The sequence below is a fragment of the Rhinoraja longicauda genome, chromosome 26 (assembly GCF_053455715.1).
Source record: "Rhinoraja longicauda isolate Sanriku21f chromosome 26, sRhiLon1.1, whole genome shotgun sequence".
Classification (NCBI taxonomy): Eukaryota; Metazoa; Chordata; class Chondrichthyes; order Rajiformes; family Arhynchobatidae; genus Rhinoraja; species Rhinoraja longicauda.
The window spans coordinates 4,694,662-4,716,096 of NC_135978.1; positions in this window are offsets into that span (position 1 = coordinate 4,694,662).

Genomic DNA, 21,435 nt, shown 5'->3' on the forward strand with positions numbered 1-21,435 from the left:
GTGGAAACAGTCCCTTCGGCCCACTGAGTCCGCGCCGACCATCGATCCCCCGTTCACACTATTCCCATGCTATCCCACTTCCCTACTTCTTACACTTTAGCGCCGATTTACAATTACAAGGCCAATTAACCCGCAATGCCGCACGTCTGTGGGATGTGAGAGTAAACCGGAGCACCCGGAGGAAACCCACACGGTCACAGGAAGAACGTGCAAACACCACACGCAACAGCACCCGAGGTCGGGGTCGAACCTGTGACGCCGTGAGGCAGCGGCTCTACCCGCTGCACCACCGTGCCGCCCACATTGTAATGAAATAATTGGGTCCATACAGAATCAAATTCAACACTCTATCCAGGTCAGGATCAATTTAGTATAGTTTAGTTTGGTTTAGACAATAGACAATAGACAATAGACAATAGACAATAGGTGCAGGAGTAGGCCATTCAGCCCTTCGAGCCAGCACCGCCATTCAATGCGATCATGGCTGATCACTCTCAATCAGTACCCCGTTCCTGCCTTCTCCCCATACCCCCTCACTCCGCTATCCTTAAGAGCTCTATCCAGCTCTCTCTTGAAAGCATCCAACGAACTGGCCTCCATTGCCTTCTGAGGCAGAGAATTCCACACCTTCACCACTCTCTGACTGAATCTTAGAGATACAGCGTGGAAACAGGCCCCCACCGAGCTCACCGACCAGCGATCCCCGCACATAAACACACACCAGGGACAATTTACACTTATACAAACCGAAGCCAATTAACCTACAAACCTGCACGTCTTTGGAGTGCGGGAGGAAACCAAAGATCTCGGAGAAAACCCACGCTGTCACGGGGAGAACGTACAAACTCCATGCAGACAGCGCCCGTAGTCGGGATCGAACCCGGGTCTCCGGCGCTGCATTCACTGTAAGGCAGCAACTCTACCGCTGCGCCACTGTGCCAGTATTGTGCATGCCCTCAGTTCGAGATGAATGACAGCACAATAGATCTTTATTCTGGCTTTTATACAAATGCCGAAATGGGCCAGATATTGAAAATAACGATAGACCTTTGGGCTGAAGTGTGGTTTAGATCTGGTTTAAAGTTTACACACAAGCAGATCTCCTGATAGACACAGAGCACTGGAGTAACTCAGCAGGTCAGGCAGCATAACGTTATGAAAGTTTGGGCCATCGAGGATGTGCAGAGTTGGACGTGGACTTTGAATAACGGCACCATCGCCCGCACGTGTAGTATATGCAGCAAGAATTTCACTGTGCAGTTGCACACGAGAGAGTTAAAGCACCCACTGAGAACAGGAGTTGAGGCCGAGAGGGACAGAGGCTTGCAGGGGGATGGTGGCTTAGCCTTGCTCCATAAAGTGCTGGAGTAGCTGAGTGCATCCATCAGGTAGCATCTCTGGAGAACAGGGATATGTGAGGCAATAGACAATAGGTGCAGGAGGAGGCCATTCGGCCCTTCGAGCCAGCACCACCATTCAATGTGAACATGGCTGATCATTCTCAATCAGTACCCCGTTCCTGCCCTCTCCCCATACCCCCTGACTCCGCTATCCTTAAGAGCTCTATCTAGCTCTCTCTTGAATGCATTCAGAGAATTGGCCTCCACTGCCTTCTGAGGCAGAGAATTCCACAGATTCACAACTCTCTGACTGAAAAAGTTTTTCCTCATCTCAGTTCTAAATGGCCTACCCTTTATTCTTAAATTGTGGCCCCTTGTTCTGGACTCCCCCAACATTGGGAACATGTTTCCTGCCTCTAACGTGTCCAACCCCTTAATAATCTTATACGTTTCGATAAGATCTCCTCTCATCCTTCTAAATTCCAGTGAGGTTGAGTTCCGATCCTTCGCCAGACTGACTCAGTCTCAATCAGTCTGTAGAACCATAACGTCACCTATTCCCTTTCCCCCAGAGATACTGCCTGACCCGCTGAGTTACTCCAGCACTTTGTGTCTATCTTTGGTATAAACCAGGAACTGCAGTTCCTTGTTCCTACAGATCTCGTGATTGTTCTGAATTCACTCAGCGGGTTAGGCAGCATGTCTGGAGAAAAGGAATAGGTGGCATTTTTAGATTTAGATTTAGAGATACATCGCAGAAACAGGCCCTTCGACCCACCAGGTCCGCGCCACCCAGCGATCCCCGCACACTAACACTATCCTACACCCACCAGGGACAATTTTTACATTTCCCCAGCCAATTAACCTACAAGCCTGCACATCTTTGGAGTGTGGGAGGAAACCGAAGATCTCGGAGAAACCCCACACAGGTCACGGGGAGAGCGTACAAACTCCGTACAGACGGCGCCCGTAGTCAGGATCGAACCTGAGTCTCCGGCGCTGCATTCGCTGTAAAACAGCAACTCTACCGCTGCGCCACCGTGCCGCTGTGGTTTTGCGTCACCACCTCTCTACATCGCCATCTATATTTATTGTATCCCTCTCCCCTGACTCACAGTCTGAAGAAGGGTCTCGACCCTAAACATCACCTGTACATGTTCTCCAGAGATGCTGTCTGACCCGCTGAGTTACTCCAGGACTTTTGTGTCGATCTTCGGGGTAAACCAGCATCTGCAGTTCCTTCCTACACATTTCGTCTGCTCCATTGCAGAATCTCCACAAGGTGTGTCCACTTTGAAGAAGTTCTCCTCCTCTCTCCGTCGGGAGTTCTGCACCATCCTCTCTCGCTGCTCCCCCCCTCTGTGATCCCTCCCGCTCTCCCACTCCACCGCCACGGTTTAACCCATCAAAGTCTTGTGGAGTGTCATTGTCTGTAACTCGTTTTCACCTAGCCCACGGCCAACAATGGCCTGTTCCCTTTATCACCATTACTTTTTGGCACATCTTTCGTTCATTTGTTCTCTATTTCTCCCCGTCACCGTCTACATCTCTTGTTTCCCTCACCCCGGTCTCAACTTGAAACGTCACCCATTCCTTTTCTCCAGAGATGCTGCCTGACCCGTTGAGTTGCTCCAGCACTTTGTGTCTATCTTTGGTGTAAACCAGCATTTATTTCCAGTTCCTTGTTTCCACAGATCTTTTGATTGCTTTCCGCTTTGTTGCCAAGAAATAACTCCCCTCCCGGCCCATTTGTTTTCTCTTACTATCAGGACTTCCTCGTCTGCTACTTTGCAGATGTGACACAAGGTTGAATGTCGCAGTTATAATCTGCCTTTACACTGTAGTATTGTGCCTGATCTTAGTGGGAAACCTCAAACATAACACATGATGAGTGTTTGTCGGCACTGGGCCTGTACTCACTGGATGTTAGAAAAACGAGGGGGGATCTCATTGAAATGTACCGAATAGTGAAAGGCCTGGATAGAGTGGACATGGAGAGAGAGGATGTTTCCACTAGTGGGAGAGTCTCGGGCCAGAGGCCACAGCCTCAGAGTTAAAGGACGTTCATTTAGGAAGGAGATGAGGAGGAATTTCTTTAGTCAGAGGGTGGTGAATCTGTGGAATTCATTGCCACAGAAGGCTGTGGAGGCCAAGTCAGTAGATATATTTAAGGCAGAGATAGATAGATTATTCATTTGTACGGGTGTCAAGGGTTAGGGGAAGAAGGCAGGAGAATGGGGTTCGGAGGGAGAGATAGATCAGCCGTGATTGGATGGCGGAATAGACTAGATGGGCCGAATGGCCTAATTCTGCTCCTATCATTTATGATCTTATGACCTTATGACCTCCCCCTCATTCACGATTATCGAGATCTATTAATAGGGGAACTAATGAGTAAATGGCTGCATATTCATTAGCGATTAATATACACCGGCATTATTTTAAGCACACATCCATGCCTCAGTCCTAAATAATTTCCACTGCACACTAGTCATTAATTAATTCACTTCAACGAGAACTTCATTGTTTAATTACATCTCTTGGCCAGATGACTCAAACCGCGCTGAAATACGTATTCCTTCTCTCCAGAGATTCTGTCTGACCCGTTCAGCTGCTCCGGCATTTTGTGTCTATCTTCTGCACAAGGTGTTCGCTGTTCCCTGGCTATTCCAGACCAAAAGTGTTGCCTATTTTCCTGCTTAACTGTTGCAGGCAAAAGACCATTGACTGCTGCTGCCAATCTCAATACAAAGCATCATGAGACAAATCAGACAATGACTTTGCCTGATAACTGCACTTCTTAAGCGGCACGGTGGCGCAGCGGTAGAGTTGCTGCCTTGCAGCAAATTCAGCGCCGGAGACTCAGGTTCGATCCTGACTACGGGCGCCGTCTGTACGGAGTTTGTACGTTCTCCCCGTGACCTGCATGGGTTTTCTCCGAGATCTTCGGTTTCCTCCCACACTCCAAAGACGTACAGGTATGTAGGTTAATTGACTGGGTAAATGTAAAAATTGTCCCTAGTGTGTGTAGGATAGTGTTAATGTGCGGGGATCGCTGGACGGCGCGGACTCGGTGGGCCGAAGGGCCTGTTTCCGCACGGTATCTCTAAATCTAAAAATCTAAAAATCTAAATCTTTATAAATCACAAGCCATCCAAACTTACAGCGCCAGAGACCCGGTTTGACCATATGTACGGAGTTTGCACGTTCTCAGTGTGACCACGTGGGCTTTCTCCGGGTGCTCTGGGTACCTCCCACACTCCAAAGACATGCAAAGTTTGTAGGTTAATTGGCTGTGGTAAAAATCGTAAATTGTCCCTAGTGTATAGGACAGAGATAGTGTACAGGAATCACTGGTCGGTGCGGACTCGGTGGGCCGAAGGGCCTGTTTCCACGCTGTGTCTCTAAACGAAACGAAACTAAACTAAACTAAACTAAACTAAACTGAACGAAATAACTGGAAGATTCACAATAATAACAACTCAAATAATAACTTAACTCTTTATTTTCACAAAGCTGTTAGTGACAGAAGTCTTCAGTTTGCTCTCATGACTTCCAGAACTGTTAGTGACATTACCCACTAGAGATGTACCAGGTTGGAGCTAGACTTGGCAAGATCTTCGCGAAGTACCTTAGTCAGGGTCATCTTCTTCAGTAGAAACGGGGAACTGCAGGTGCTGGTTTGCAAAGGACACAAAGTGCTGGAGTGACTCAACGGGTCAGGCGTCATCTCTGAAGAACATGGGTAGGTGGCGTTTCAGATCAGGACTCTTCTTCAGACTGATTGTAAGGGGGGGGGGAGGGGGGGGAGAAAGCTTGAAGAGAGGAGAAGCAGGACAGAGTCTGAAGAAGGGTCACAATAGACAATAGACAATAGGTGCAGGAGGAGGCCATTCGACCCTTCGAGCCAGCACCGCCATTCAATGTGATCATGGCTGATCATTCTCAATCAGTACCCCGTTCCTGCCTTCTCCCCATACCCCCTGACTCCGCTATCCTTAAGAGCTCTATCTAGCTCTTTCTTGAAAGCATTTAGAGAATTGGCCTCCACTGCCTTCTGAGGCAGAGAATTCCACAGATTCGACCCGAAACGTCACCCATTCCTTCTCTCCAGAGATGCTGCCTGTCCCGCTGAGTTACCCCAGCATTGTGTGTCTAATAGGTGAAGGTAGACCACACAAAGCTGTAGTAACTGGTAACTGAGCGGGTCAGGCAGCATCTCTGGAGAGATGGAATGGGCGATGTTTTGGGTCGAGACGCTGTGTAATACCAATCACAATTCTGGAAGTGCTGTTTTAAAGTCTATCCTGGCAAATTCTGAAAATGGGAGTTTCTTGCATTAGTGACACAAGTATTCTTTATAACATATTGTTAGGAGGTTCCACCGCGTCTCACAGGGTAGTCTGGGAGTTACAGAACATCGTCATTATCTTTGAGAGGTTATTAGTTTTGCCTGAAGCAAAATGAGAACAGCGATAGAGATCTGAGATAGCCTGGATGTAACGTGTAAGCTGCCACGAGACTTAGACGACTGTTTGGGATTTTTAGTTTAGAGATACAGCGCGGAAACAGGCCCTTCGGCCCACCGAGTCCAAGCCAACCAGCGATCCCCGCACATTAATACTATCCTACACGCACTAAGGTTAATTTACACTTATACCAAACCAATTTACCGATCGACCTGTACGCCTTTGGAGTGTGGGAGGAAACCAAAGATCTCGGGGGAAAAACCCACGCAGGTCACGGGGAGAATGTACAAACTCCCTACAGACAGCGCCCGTAGTCGGGATCGAACCCGGATCTCCGGCGCTGCAAGGCAGCGACTCTACCGCTGCGCCACCATAGTGATTCTTGTTTGAAAGCTTTCTCTCTATCCCTCTCCGATGTGAGATGAAGGGCCATCGTGCACGCACAAACACTGGCTGTTCTGCCGTTGACTCCACGCTGTCAAGTGTTCACCAATCTAAGCCATGTAGGAAAATAACTGCAGATGCCGGTACAAATCGAAGGTATCACAAAATGCTGGAGTAACTCAGCAGGTCAGGCAGCATCTCAGGAGAGAAGGAATGGGTGACGTTTCGGGTCGAGACCCTTCTTCAGATTGAGTCTGAAGAAGGGTCTCGACCCGAAATGTCACCCATTCCTTCCCTCCAAGATGCTGCCTGACCAATCTAAGCCATTGTTAATTCAAGAAAGCATAAGGCAGACATAGATAGATTCTCAAAATGCTGGAGTAACTCAGCAGGTCAGGCAGCATCTCGGGAGAGAAGGAATGGGTGACGTTTCGGGTCGAGACCCTTCTTCTGACTGAAGAAGGGTCTCGACCCGAAACGTCACCCATTCCTTCTCTCCCGAGATGCTGCCTGACCTGCTGAGTTACTCCAGCATTTTGTGAATAAATTGATTTGTACCAGCATCTGCAGTTATTTTCTTATAGATAGATTCTCGATCAGTGCGGGTGTCGGGGGTTATGGGGGAGAAGGCAGGGGAATGGGGTTAAGAGGGAGAGATAGACTGAATGGCGGAGCAGACTTGATGGGCCGAATGGCAACATTCTGCTCCTGTCACTTATGACCTTACGTCCTTGTGAACAATGGTCTCTGCATTAAAGCCACTCGCAGATAGCTATTCCTCGCCAACATCAATTAATGGGGAACAGCAATTTCCAGGAACATGACAGTTCCTTAAGCAACAATCTGCAGCGGCTCCAAAGGAATAGTAAAGAGGATTATTGACATCCAATTTTAGCGGGTTTTTGAAAGAAACGTGTCCCAGGACGATCATTACAATGGGTTGATCATTCTTATCTGATCTGCTGCAGAAAAAGCATTACAAGCGATCGGAAGCAAACTTGGAACAGGAATGTGTTTTGCAAACACGCGGTAAACGTATCATCATCTTGTACCCTACAGCTTTCCACTCACTTATGCATCATTCAACACTTTTGCCATTTTGCGGAGTAATTACAAAGTAAATGCCTCTCGGGGATTCAGGTGAAGCATGTTTCATCCCAGAAGAAAGCGTCAAAATTCAATATCAGGCGGCCGACATTTCTGGAATTAAATATCAAATCGTGGAAACAGTACCTTAGCTGGGGACATCGTTCTAGATGTGTAAGAAGGAACTGGTTTAAACCGAAGACAGACGCAAAATGCTGGAGTAACTCAGCGGGACAGGCAGCCTCTCTGGAGAGAAGGAAGGAATGGGTGACGTTTTGGGTGGAGACCCTTCTCCTCTCCATTTCCTGTCCCACTGAGTTACTCCAGCTTTTGTGTCCAAACAGTTCTGAGTAGAGACACAGTGGGGAAACAGGCCCTTCGGCCCACCGAGTCCGCGTTGACTAGCGATCCCCGCGCACTAGCACTGTCCTAGGGACCCGCCCTCTCCCCTGACATCAGTCTGAAGAAGGGTCTCGACCCGAAACAGCACCCATTCCTTCTCTCCCGAGATGCAAAGAGTAGGAATAAACGGGTCCTTTTCGGAATGGCAGGCAGTGACTAGTGGGGTACCTCAAGGCTCAGTGCTGGGACCCCAGTTATTTACAATATATATTAATGATTTGGACGAGGGAATTGAATGCAACATCTCTAAGTTTGCGGATGACACGAAGCTGGGTGGCAGTGTTAGCTGCGAGGAGGATGCTAGGAGGCTGCAGAGTGACTTGGATAGATTAGGCGAGTGGGCAAATGCATGGCAGATGCAATATAATGTGGATAAATGTGAGGTTATCCACTTTGGCGGCAAGAACAGGAATGCAGAGTATTACCTGAATGGTGGCCAATTAGGAAAAGGGGAGATGCAACATGACCTGGGTGTCATGGTGCACCAGTCATTGAAAGCAAGCATGCAGGTGCAGCAGGCAGTGAAGAAAGCGAATGGTATGTTAGCATTCATAGCAAGAGGATTTGAGTATAGGAGCAGGGAGGTTCTGCTGCAGTTGTACAGGGCCTTGGTGAGATCGCACCTGGAGTATTGTGTACAGTTTTGGTCTCCTAATCTGAGGAAAGACATTCTAGCCTTAGAGGGAGTACAGAGAAGGTTCACCAGATTGATCCCTGGGATGGCAGGACTTTCATATGAAGAAAGACTGGATAGACTAGGCTTATACTCGCTGGAATTTAGAAGACTGAGGTGGGATCTTATTGAAACATATAAAATTCTTAAGGGGTTGGAGAGGCTAGATGCGGGAAGATTGTTCCCGATGTTGGGGAAGTCCAGAACCAGGGGTCACAGCTTAAGGATAAGGGGGAAGTCTTTTAGGACCGAGGTGAGAAAACATTTCTTCACACAGAGAGTGGTGAGTCTGTGGAATTCTCTGCCACAGAAGGTAGTTGAGGCCAGTTCATTGGCTATATTTAAGAGGGAGTTAGATGTGGCCCTTGTGGCTAAAGGGATCAGGGGGTATGGAGAGAAGGCAGGTACAGGTTACTGAGCTGGATGATCAGCCATGATCATATTGAATGGCGGTGCAGGCTCGAAGGGCCGAATGGCCTACTCCTGCACCTATTTTCTATGTTTCTATGTTTCTATGTTTCAATGCTGCCTGACCCCGCTGAGTTACTCCAGCTTTTTGTGTCTACCCTGGGTTATTCTTTACTTCTATGGGCAAGCACAACACCAAAGCAACTCAAAAATACATACAACACCATTCACCACTTAATTAGCATGCCCTCCACCACCCTAAACATTCACTTATATGTAAGTGATAGGAGCAGGACTAGGCCATTCGGCCCATCAAGTCTACTCCGCCATTGCTGATCTATCTTTCCTTCTTAACCCCATTCTCCTGCCTTCTCCCCATAACCCCTGACACCCGCACTAATCAAGAATCTATCCATATCTGCCTTGAAAATATCCACTGATTTGGCCTCCACAACCTTCTGTGTTAATGAATTCCACAGATTCACCACCCTCTGGCTAAAGAATTCCACCAAAGTGGCAGCAGAGTGGACCATCTACAAAATGCCCTGCTGTTAATTGTCCCGGCTACACTAAGAAGAAATGCTCTTCTCAAACACACGTGATCAACCTTTGTACAAACCCAGCAGTTGCATAGGAAAGTGAGACCGCACCTGGAGTACTGTGTGTAGTTTTGGTCTCCAAATTTGAGGAAGGATATTCTTGCAATTGAGGGCGTGCAGCGTAGGTGTATTAGTTGTGAATCTGTGGAATTCTCTGCCTCAGAAGGCAGTGGGGGCCAATTCTCTGAATGCATTCAAGAGAGAGCTGGATAGAGCTCTTAAGGATAGCGGAGTCAGGGGGTATGGGGAGAAGGCAGGAACGGGGTACTGATTGAGAATGATCAGCCATGATCACATTGAATGGCGGTGCTGGCTCGAAGGGCCGAATGGCCTCCTCCTGCACCTATTGTCTATTGTCTATTGAAAGCAACCAGGTCACAAACCAAAGAGAGAAACGCAGTGCTGGAGTAACTCAGCGGGACAGGCAGCATCTCTGGAGAAAATGGACGGGTGACGTTTTGAGTTGAGACTGAAGGATGAGGGGAGGGAACTGGAGAACAAGAAAAGGCCTGAACTAAGCCAGACTCCATAGTCTTGGCCAGGGGTCCAGATCTAAAACGTCGCCTGTGCATTCTCCTCCCCAGACGCTGCCTGACACGCTGAGTTCCTCCAGCACTTTGTGTTTATTTTTCCTCACGGCCAGTTAGGGATGGTGATAAATGCTGGAGGTACACACACACACACACACACATTGAAAGCAAACGGATGAATAAGGAAGAGAATAGATCTTCTTTCTTCCCCTTCCATTTCAAAACATTGCTCCTTTTCTCTGAGCTAAACGGCAATGGTATTCATAATATTTTGTCCGTCATTCCGAAGGACATTCCAAAGATACAACAATACAGTGACAAAGATTAACAGAGTGATTCATTACATTCAGTCAGATGCAGATGACAGCAATAATCTTAACATCACGTTATATTTTCATTAAAAATAGAAGGCACATTTTAAATAAGATTGCACTTTTCAATTCAGGCTGAAGCAAATGGGTCAAAACAAATCTCCGTAACACTTGTGCAGTTCCCAAGCATGGGAATTGTGTTAGGGAGATAAATAAGCTTGTTACATTTCTGTCCCAAGCATTCGCACAAACATTCTGCAACTCGCCTTTGAAACCTGTTGAGAATTTATTGACGTCTAAATAACAAAGAGCAGTAAACGGGGAATAAAATACAATGGTGTTGCCTGCTTCATAAACAGCCCAAAAACAAGTCTTATTCTTTCGCAGACAGACACAAAACAATGGAGTAACTCAGCGGGACAGGCGGCATCTCCGGAGAGAAGGAACGGGTCGAGACCCTTCTTCAGACCGAGAGTCAGGGGAGAGAGGGAGAGACACAGAGATAAGGAAGTGGAAGGTGTGAGAATGAGACATCAAAGGGGGTGTAGTTCGTCCTCACACCTTGCGATTGCAATCAGGTGTTGTCTTTCCGCTGACTGGTTAGCACACAACGGAAGCTTTTCACTGTACCTCAGTTTAAGAATAAGGGATAGGCCATTTAGAACTGAGATGAGTTCTATTGTCAATATGATCATGGCTGATCATATACAATCAGTACCCCGTTCCTTCTTTTTCCCCATATCCCTTGATTCCGTTAGCCCTAAGACAATAGACAATAGACAATAAGTGCAGGAGGAGGCCATTCGGCCCTTCGCGCCAGCACCGCCATTCAATGTGATCATGGCTGATCATTCTCAATCAGTACCCCGTTCCTGCCTTCTCCCCATACCCCCTGACTCCGCTATCCTTAAGAGCTCTATTTTGCTCTCTCTTGACTACATTCAGAGAATTGGCCTCCACTGCCTTCTGAGGCAGAGAATTTCACAGATTCACAACTCTCTGACTGAAAAAGTTTTTCCTCATCTCAGTTCTAAATGGCCTACCCCTTATTCTTAAACTGTGGCCCCTTGTTCTGGACTCCCCCAACATTGGGAACATGTTTCCTGCCTCTAACATGTCCAACCCCTTAATAATCTTATACGTTTCGATAAGATCTCCTCTCATCCTTCTAAATTCCAGTGTATGCAAGCCTAGTCGCTCCAGTCTTTCAACATATGACAGTCCCGCCATTCCGGGAATTAACCTAGTAAACCTACGCCGCGCGCCCTCAATAGCAAGAATATCCTTCCTCAAATTTGGAGACCAAAATTGCACACAGTACTCCAGGTGCGGTCTCACTAGGGCCCTGTACAACTGCACACAGTACTCCAGGTCTTGCTTTCAACTGTCTGGGTTCCATTTAATGACATTTCCAATTCCGTTCTTCATCTTTAGGACCACTTTGATGAGAAAGTTAGTTCTCCCAGCTTGTAGCTAATTAGCCATTTTATTAATACAGTACACCCTTATTCAACACTGCGGGGATAGATTTTTAAGTCATTATGATGCAGATTTTCAGATGAAGGTATGAAATGGCATTCATTCAAAAAAAAAAAGTAATTTATTCTAGGAAGATTACAGACATTTCAAATATTAAAATAAAGTGATAGTTACAATTACAATTGACTTTAGTGCTGCCAGAAGGTTATACGTAGCGAGCAGAATATACAATGGGATGTCACCAACATTAATATAGAAGTGATTTATGCATACAATAACAGCAGCTCTAGGTAATAACACAGGATATGTGATAGGTAAAATGATAAACTCTCTGCTCCCATAGCATAGACCTGACTAATTCAAAGAGAAGGTCAAACAAATGTGAATCCTGTTGCTAAGCATGCTACTAAGTCAGAGTTAGACAGCGGAGGAGGGGACTTTACTGTGGTGCAGCGGTAGAGTTGCTGCCTTACAGCGAATGCAGCGACGGAGACCCGGGTTCCATCCCGACCACGGGCGGCGTCTGTATGGAGTTTGTACGTTCTCCCCGTGACCTGCGTGGGTTTTCTCCGAGATCTTCGGCTTCCTCCCACACTCCAAAGGCGTACAGGGTTTGTTGGTTAATTGACTTGGTAAAGGGTGTCAATTGTCCCTAGTGTGTGTAGGATAGTGTTGATCCACGATAATGGGGTTGGCGCGGACCCGGTGGGCCGTAGGGCCTGTTTCCGCGCTGTATTTGTAAACTAAACTAAACCATTTGGCCCATTCTATCTTTGCTAGCTCTTCATATTTAGTTTAGTCTAGTTTATTTTAAAGATGCAGTGCAGAAACAGGCCCTTCGGCCCACCCAGTCCGTGCCGACCAGTGATCCCCGCACACTAACACTATCCTACATACACTTGGGACAGTTTACAGAAGCCAATGAACCTACAAACCTACACGTCTTTGGAGTATGGGAGGAAACCGGAGCACCCGGGGAAAACCCACGCAGGTCACGGGGAGAACGTACAAACTCCGTACAGATAGAATCTGTAGTCAGGATCGAGGCCATGTCTCTGGCACTGTGAGGCAGCAACTCTACCGCTGCGCCACCGTGGCACCCAAATGGGTTGAACAGAACTCATTTCTTCCATCAGTTGCCCACAAGTGAGGGGACTTCTTCTGGTGTTTTACCAAGGCACTAATTTCAGAGAATGTTCCCGTTTTAACCTGCTGTGTTTCTGGTTGTCCAAGGCATCAGACAATTGTCAGGATGGGGAAGTTATATTTGGACAACCGAGAGACAGCAAAATGTACAGTTTAGTTTATTCTCGTCACATGTACCGAGGTACAGTGGAAAGCTCTTTGTTGCGTACTTTCCACGGTTAACGGTTTAAGGACTGCCTCAAAGTGTCCCTGAAAGACTTGGACATCAACCTCAGCACTTGGGAGTCTCTTGCTCTGGACCGTCCCAACCCGGCGCAGTAAGCTCACCACAGGAGCCCGTGCAGCAGAGAACAGACGCACTGCAGAGGCCCAGAGGAAACGCACCGCGCGCAAGGCCCGGGCTACCTCCACTTCCACTACAGCACCCATCCACTTGTATCCTACGTGTGGGCGTGCCTTCCGGGCCCGGATTGGCCTCACCAGTCACTCCCGGACCCACAGTCACCAATCCTCCAACTGAAAGTGAAGTCATGGTCATCTTCCAACCCAAAGGACGAACAACAACAACCACTCAGCAAAAAGACTATATGTGATTACAATGTGACTATATGTGATTACCATTGGTCACGGTGGCGCAGTGGTAAAGTTGCCGCCTTACAGCGAATGCAGCGCCGGAGACCCGGGTTCGATCCCGACCGCGGGTGCTGTCTGTCTGTACGGAGTTTGTACGTTCTCCCCGTGACCTGCGTGGGTTTTCTCCGAGATCTTCGGTTTCCTCCCACACTCCAAAGACGTGCAGGTATGTAGGTTAATTGGCTGGGTAAATGTAAAGGTTGACCCTAGTGTTAGTGTGCGTGGGATCGCTGGTCGGCGCGGACCCGGTGGGCCGAAGGTCCTGTTTCCACGTTGTATCTCTAAACTAAACTCAATGAAGGCAACCGAACGTGGGATTTGGCTAAACTCAAGAAACACGCAGCTCTATGGGACTTTGGTTCGGCCGTATTTGCGGTATTGTCTGCATTTCTGGTCGTCCACCAGGTGTGAAGACTTTGGAGAGGAACTTTACCAGAACGATGGACACAAAGTGCTGGAGTAACTCAGCCGGTCAGGCAGCATCTCCGGAGAAAATGGATGGGTGACGTATTGGGTCGGATCCCTTCTTCAGACAAGATGAGGTCGGTGTTAGCTGGCGGGAGAGGTTGGACAAACCTGGGTTGCTTTCTCTGCAACAGCATAAGTCGAGGGGAGACCTGATAGAAGTATGTAAAATGATGAGAGGCATAGATTGGGCAGACGGTCAGAACCTTCTTTCCCACCATGGAAACATTAAGTACTAGAAGGCAAAGTTTAAAGGTGAGAGGGGCAAACATTAAAGGAAATGCGAGGGGCATGTTTGTTGTTTACACACAGGGTGGTGAGGGTCTGGAACGCACTGCCAGGGGTGGTGGTGGAGGTGGAGGCAGATACCATAGTGCCAATTAAAAGACTTTTGGACAGGCACATGCAAGTGCAGGGAACGGAGGGATTATGGACCGTGTGCAGGCAGATAAGAGATGGTCTTGGCACCAGGTTCGGCACAGACATTGTGGGCCGAAGGGCCTGTTCTTGTGCTGTACTGTTCTAAGTAGACACAAAATGCTGGAGTAACTCAGCGGGTCAGGCAGCATCTCGGGAGAGAAGGAATAGGTGACGTTTCGGGTCGAGACCCTTCTTCAGACTGATGTCAGGGGAGGGGGGCGGGCTTGGAGAGTTAGATTTAGTTTTAAGAGAGAGTTAGATTTTGCTTTGGAATCAAGGGATATGGGGAAAAAGCAGGAACGGGGTACTGATTTTAGATGATCATCAGCCATGATCATATTGAATGGCGGTGCTAGCTCGTAGGGTCAAATGGCCTACTCCTGCACCTATTTTAGGGGGAGAGGGGGAGAGGGAGAGGGAGAGGGGGAGGGGGAGAGGGAGAGAGGGAGAGAGGGAGAGAGAGAGAGAGAGAGAGAGAGAGAGAGAGAGAGAGAGAGAGAGAGAGAGAGAGAGAGAGAGAGAGAGAGAGAGAGAGAGAGAGAGAGAGATTTCTGTTCCTCGAAGCGATGGTAAAAAGGATTGGAAAATGTTATTAAGAACAACTTTTCATAAAGATGTTGGTCTTTACATAATATACACTTGGTCATAATATACACTCATTTTCAAATATGATGATGCACATCACCTTGATTAACGCGTGTTATTTGTATAGTTATCTTTATTTCCACATGTTATAAACAGATTTAATAAGACGTGGACATCTGAAGACTTACCTTTCTCAGCTTAATTAAATTCCCGACCGCAGCAGAGCTCAGTAAGTGAACCTCTTGTGAAAAGTGGCTCCTTATCTAATTAGAACCACCCTTGCTTCTGAGGTAAATGATGCTAAGTTTTCAGGTGATGGCTGGTGTAATTGAAAACCTTCTCTCTGGTGGCACTTTGATGAGTTTCAGACAGTGATGAACAATGATGCCTGTGTATCTGCCTGTGCCTGGAACCAGTCCTCATTGAGGTTGGAGATACAGCATGGAAACAGGCCCTTCGGCCCACCGAGTCCATGCCAACCATCGATCACCCGTTCACACTAAGTTCCATGTTCTCCTCCATTCTCAATGGTACTGAATTTGTCACTGGTGTAACTGCACCGTGAGTTTAGTTTAGTTCAGAGATACAGCGCGGAAACAGGCCCTTCGGCCCACCGAGTCCGTGCCGACCGGCGATCCCCGCACACTAACACTACCCAACACACACTAGGGACAATTTTACATTTACACCAAGCCAATTAACCTACAAACCTGCACGTCTTTGGAGCGTGGGAGGAAACCGAAGATCTCGGAGAAAACCCACGCAGGTCACGGGGAGAACGTACAAACTCCGTACAGACGGCGCCCGTAGTCGGGATGGAACCCGGGTCTCCGGCGCTGTGAGGCAGCGACTTTACTGCCCGTGATGCAGGAGTCTGTGTGATATTACTGCCCTGCTTCACAGCAGGTTCCTGAGCAATTACATTCTGTGTCAGAGCTGCCCCGGGACCTGCAGTCTTTTTTCGGAAACGAACATGGGAAATATCCTGGTGTGTTTGCGAGTGGATCTCAGAGTGATATCATTGCCCATTCACAGCTGACGCCCAGCAGGGTATTTATTCACAAAATGCTGGAGTAACTCAGCAGGTCAGGCAGCATCTCAGGAGAGAAGGAATGGGCGACGTTTCGGGTCGAGACCCTTCTTCAGACTGATGTCAGGGGGGCAGGACAAAGGAAGGATATAGGTGGAGACAGGAAGATAGAGGGAGCACTGGGAAGGGGGAGGGGAAGAGAGGGACAGAGGGACTATCTAAAGTTGGAGAAGTCAATGTTCATACCACCGGGCTGCAAGCTGCCCAGGCGAAATATGAGGTGCTGTTCCTCCAATTTCCGGTGGGCCTCACTATGGCACTGGAGGAGGCCCATGACAGAAAGGCCAGACTGGGAGTGGGAGGGGGAGTTGAAGTGCTCAGCCACCAGGAGATCAGTTTGGCCAACGCGGACCAGTCTTTCAACTTATGACAGACCCGCCATTCCGGGAATTAACCTAGTAAACCTACGCTGCACGCCCTCAATAGCAAGAATATCCTTCCTCAAATTTAGAGACCAAAACTGCACACAGTACTCCAGGTGCGGTCTCACTAAGGCCCTGTGCAACTGCAGAAGGACCTCTTTGCTCCTGTACTCAACTCCTCTTGTCATAAAGGCCAACATTTCATTGGCTTTCTTTACTGCCTGCTGTACCTGTGTGCTTCCTTTCAGTGACTGATGCACTAGGGCACCCAGATCTCATTGTACGTCCCCTGTTCCTAACTTGACACCATTCAGATAATAATCTGCCTTTCTATTGTTACCACCAAAGTGGATAACCTCACATGTATCCACGTTAAACTGCATCTGCCATGCATCCGCCACTCACACAACCTGTCCAAGTCACCCTGCAACCACACAGAGGGCAGTGGGTGTATGGAACGAGCTGCCAGAGGAGGTAGTTGAGACTGGGACGATCCCAACGTTTAACAACCGGTTAGACAGGTACATGGATAGGATAGGTTTGGAGGGATATGGACCAAACGCGGGCGGGTGGGACTAGTGTAGCTGGGAAGTTGGGCCGAAGGACCTGTTTCCAGGCTGTATCACTCTATGACTCTATGACAAGGGTAGAACGTACAAACTCCATACAGACAGCACCCGTAGTCGGGATTGAACCTGGTGCTGCAGGCGCTGTCAGGCAGCAACTCTACCGCCACGCCACCGTGACCGCCCAGTCCACATCTATATTTAGTGGATCTGATAAATATCACCATTGAAGAATGGTCGGAAGAAGGGTCTCGACCTGAAACGTCACCCATTCCTTCTCGCCTGAGATGCTGCCTGACCTGCTGAGTTACTCCAGCATTTTGTGAATAAATACCTTCGATTTGTACCAGCATCTGCAGTTATTTTCTTATAATATCACCATTGATCCTGACATAGACTGGATGAGATGCAGCTAAGATTTTATACTTGGAGAGCTGAATAGAAAAGATTGTTATTTGAAAGCAAGAATAGGTAAGTAACAAGGGAGCTGTGTCCACAATGCAGAGAACCGTGAAGGTTGGGCAGAGTAAGTAAGGCAAAGAAATCAAATAATAGGAGCCCAGACCATCACACAAACCAACCTCCCTTCCATCGCCTCCATCTACACCTCACGCTGCCTCGGCAAGGCCAGCAGCATAATCAAGGACCAGTCGCACCCCGGCCACTCCCTCTTCTCCCCTCTCCCATCGGGCAAAAGGTACAGAAGTGTGAAAACGCACACCTCCAGATTCAGGGACAGTCTCTTCCCAGCTGTTGTCAGGCAACTGAACAGCTTGAGTGCAGTCCTGAACTCCCACCTGCCTCATTGGAAACCTTTGAACTCTCTCTAAATGGTCTTTATCAGACAACTATCTAGCACTAAATGCTGTAAAATGTATCTGTACACTCTGAACGGCATCATTGTGATTCTGTAGATAGTCTTTTCTTTGTAGGAAAGAAATTGCAGATGCTGGTTAAAATCGAAGGGAGACACAAAATGCTGGAGTAACTCAGCGGGTCAGGCAGCATCTCAGGAGAGAAGGAACGGGCGACGTTTCGGGTCGAGACCCTTCTTCAGACTGATGTCAGGGGAGAGGGAAACGAGAGATGTAGATGGTGATGTAGACTAGTTCTATGTTGTAGTTCTCATCCACTCCCTGCACATTAGCGGCCATTTTATACAGAGGGCCGATTAAACCACAAACCCGCGTGTTTTGGGGATGTGGGAAGAAACCGGAGCACCCGGAGGAAATCCACGCGGTCACGGGGAGAGCGTGCAAACTCCGTACAGACAGCACCCGTAGTCAGGATGGAAAGCGAGTCTCCAGCGCTGTGAGGCAGCAACTTATAGGAGGAGTTTGCACGTTCATAGTTCGCCCCGGGCAGATAACAACCCATTGGGTATGAATATTGATATCACAAACTTCAAGTAACCCTTGCGTCCCCTCTCTCTCCATCCCTCCCCCACCCAAGTCCTTGTCAATGTCGCCCTGGTGAGTCTCATTGTCTGTAACTCGTTTTCACCCAGGCCCACAGCTAACAATGGCCTCTTTCCTTTACCATCGTTACTTCTTTGCCTATCCTTCATTCGTTTGTTCTCTCTCTCTCTACATCACCATCTATACCTCTCGTTTCCCTTTCTCCTGACTCTGTCTGAAGAAGGGTCTCGACCCGAAACGTCACCCATTCCTTTTCTCCAGAGATGCTGCCTGACCCGCTGAGTAGCTCCAGCATTTTGTGTCTACTTACTCTATCGCACACTTGCAAGGCTGGTGGTCACACTGAAGGCCAGATCGCTTCATTCTCTGCACCAGAGCAGCGCATACCAGAAATAATTGATTGTGCTGCATTGAAGAATTCATCCCAACATTCCAGCGATGGAGAATTCTTTAAGGAGCGCGCTGTGGGCTAGATTTGTGTGGCTGTAATGATGGATGGGTTTGGGCCAAATTTTCAAGTTGGCAGGGTCGTTACATTTGACCTGGCATACAACTTGACAACCTCAATGGAAACGGCTTTGGAAGTGTACAATAGAACCACATTCATCAACAGGCTCAAACATGGCAGCGGGTTTATCACGAGGTGAAAGCTCCACTCTTAAAACACGTTCAGTAGCGCAAGTGGAATCAAAATCTCTGCTGCTCATTCACCATGGGTCTGTATCCCCTAAACATGGCAAGTGCTTAAATAAATCAGAAGACTTTAGACTTGACTTTATCAGAAAATAACTGCATTTGCTGGTACAAATCGAAGGTATTTATTCTCTCCCCCGAGATGCTGCCTGACCTGCTGAGTTACTCCAGCATTTTGTGAATAAATACCTTAGACTTGACTTTAGTCTATAGAGACATGGCGTGGAATTTTCGAATGGATTTTAGAGCCTGCTTCTTTGTAGACTTTAGGGTTTGGAGATACAGCGAAGAAGCAAGCCTTAAGGCCCACCGAGCCCACGTCGACAAGCGATCCCCCGTACACTAGCACTACCCCTACACACGAGGCACAATTTACAAGTTACCAGAAGTCAATTAACCTACAAAACCTTCACGTCTTTGGAGCGTGGGAGGAAACTGGAGCACCCGGAGGAAACCCACGCAGGTCACGGGGAGTACGTGCAAGATCCGTGCAGGCAGAGCCCGTAGTCGGGATCGAACCCAGGACCCTGGCGCCAACAGCATAATCAAGGACGAGTCTCACCCCCTCTTCTCCCCTCTCCCATCGGGCAAGAGGTACAGAAGTGTGAAAACGCACACCTCCAGATTCAGGGGCAGTTTCATCTCAGCTGTTATCAGGCAACCCTCTCACCAACTAGAGCGCCCCTGGGCTACCATGTCGCTCATTGGGAACCATTGGACTACCTTTAACCAGACTTTATCTTGCACTAAACATTATTCCCTTTATCATGTATCTGTACACTGCGAATGGCTCAATTGTAATCATGCATTGTCTTTCCGCTGACTGGATAGCACGCAGCGAAAGCTTTGCGCTGTACCTCAGCGCACGTGACAATAAACTAAACTGATGAAGGTGGAGGCAACGGATGCACCAGGTCCTGGTTGATCTCCATGGATCAAAGCTGCACCTCCCTCCTTCAAACAAAAACACCTCGGCAGCCCAAAGATATTGAGCAGAAACATAGTATTTGTTTCATAATTGATCCCACTGCAATCAATTACTTTTGTTCAAACACCAGGAGGTGATAAATTGACTCCACCGTTACTCTTCACTCTCAGCAAGTTTGAGACCTTCTGGGCTGACGAGAATATATTCCGTTTAGACCCGAGTAGCCACAACGCAGTTTCTCTTCCAATTTCCCGTGAACAGTTCCATGTGACCTCGACCACGGTGGCCATTTTTCTTTAATAGGCTGAAGATTTGTTGCTGTCAGGATGTTAGAGTGGAGGGAATGGCAGATATAACAGTGCTGAGGGACAGGGAGTTTCACAACGCACTTTACCGCGGCTTTAACAAAAAGTTTGGACTTTCAGCACTGCCAGAGACCCGGGTTCCATCCTTATTTACTGTGTGTGTGTATCTATATATACTGTGTGTGTGTATACATATGTGTGTGTGTGTGTGTATATGTGTGTATGTGCATATATACATATATATATGTTTGTGTTTGTATAAAACCATGTACATACACACATTGACACATACAAAAATACACACTCACACTCTCTCACACACACAAACACGCATACACACACACACACACATATATATGTATGTATGTATGTATGTATGTATGTATGTATGTATGTATGTATGTATGTATGTATGTATGTATGTATGTATGTATGTATGTATGTATGTATGTATGTGTGCATAAATGTAATCAAAGTAGTTCAGAGCATATTTGGAGGTTGTAATGTTTAATAGCCTGATGGTTGCAGGGAGGAACCTGGACAGGGTCAGGGGGTATGGGGAGAAGGCAGGAACGGGGTACTGATTGTGAATGATCAGCCATGATCACATTGAATGGTGGTGCTGGTTCGAAGGGCCGAATGGCCTACTCCTGCACCTGTTGTCTATGTTTCTATGCTTCTATGTTTCAGGCTCGTACATGTTCCACACCCATTTGGCACCAAGAACACGAAGTGCAGACTTTATTTGATTCAGCCTGTGCTTTGATTATTGGTCTCGGCCCCCAGTCTGAGCGATTACTCTTGGCCTACCTTTCATGCAGCGTTATAAGATCAGTTGTTAAATTTAAATGACACTTTACAAAAACAGAAAGATGAATTTATGTAAAAAGCAAAGCGAACACCTGTTTTTTTTAGGTTTTTTTTAAAAACCTCTTCAGAGAAAAATGACCAATAAAGAAATCGTTCGTTTCTTGAGCCAACAGCACTCTACTAATCATTGGAAATATGAGCTTGGCTCATCTCGGTGGTAGGTGTAATCAGCATTACGGAATTACAAGTCTTCCTAATGCCTTCACTGTCAATTAGTGCTTTTAGTTTTGACGAGTTTAGTTTCGAGATACTGCGCGGAAACATGCCCTTCGG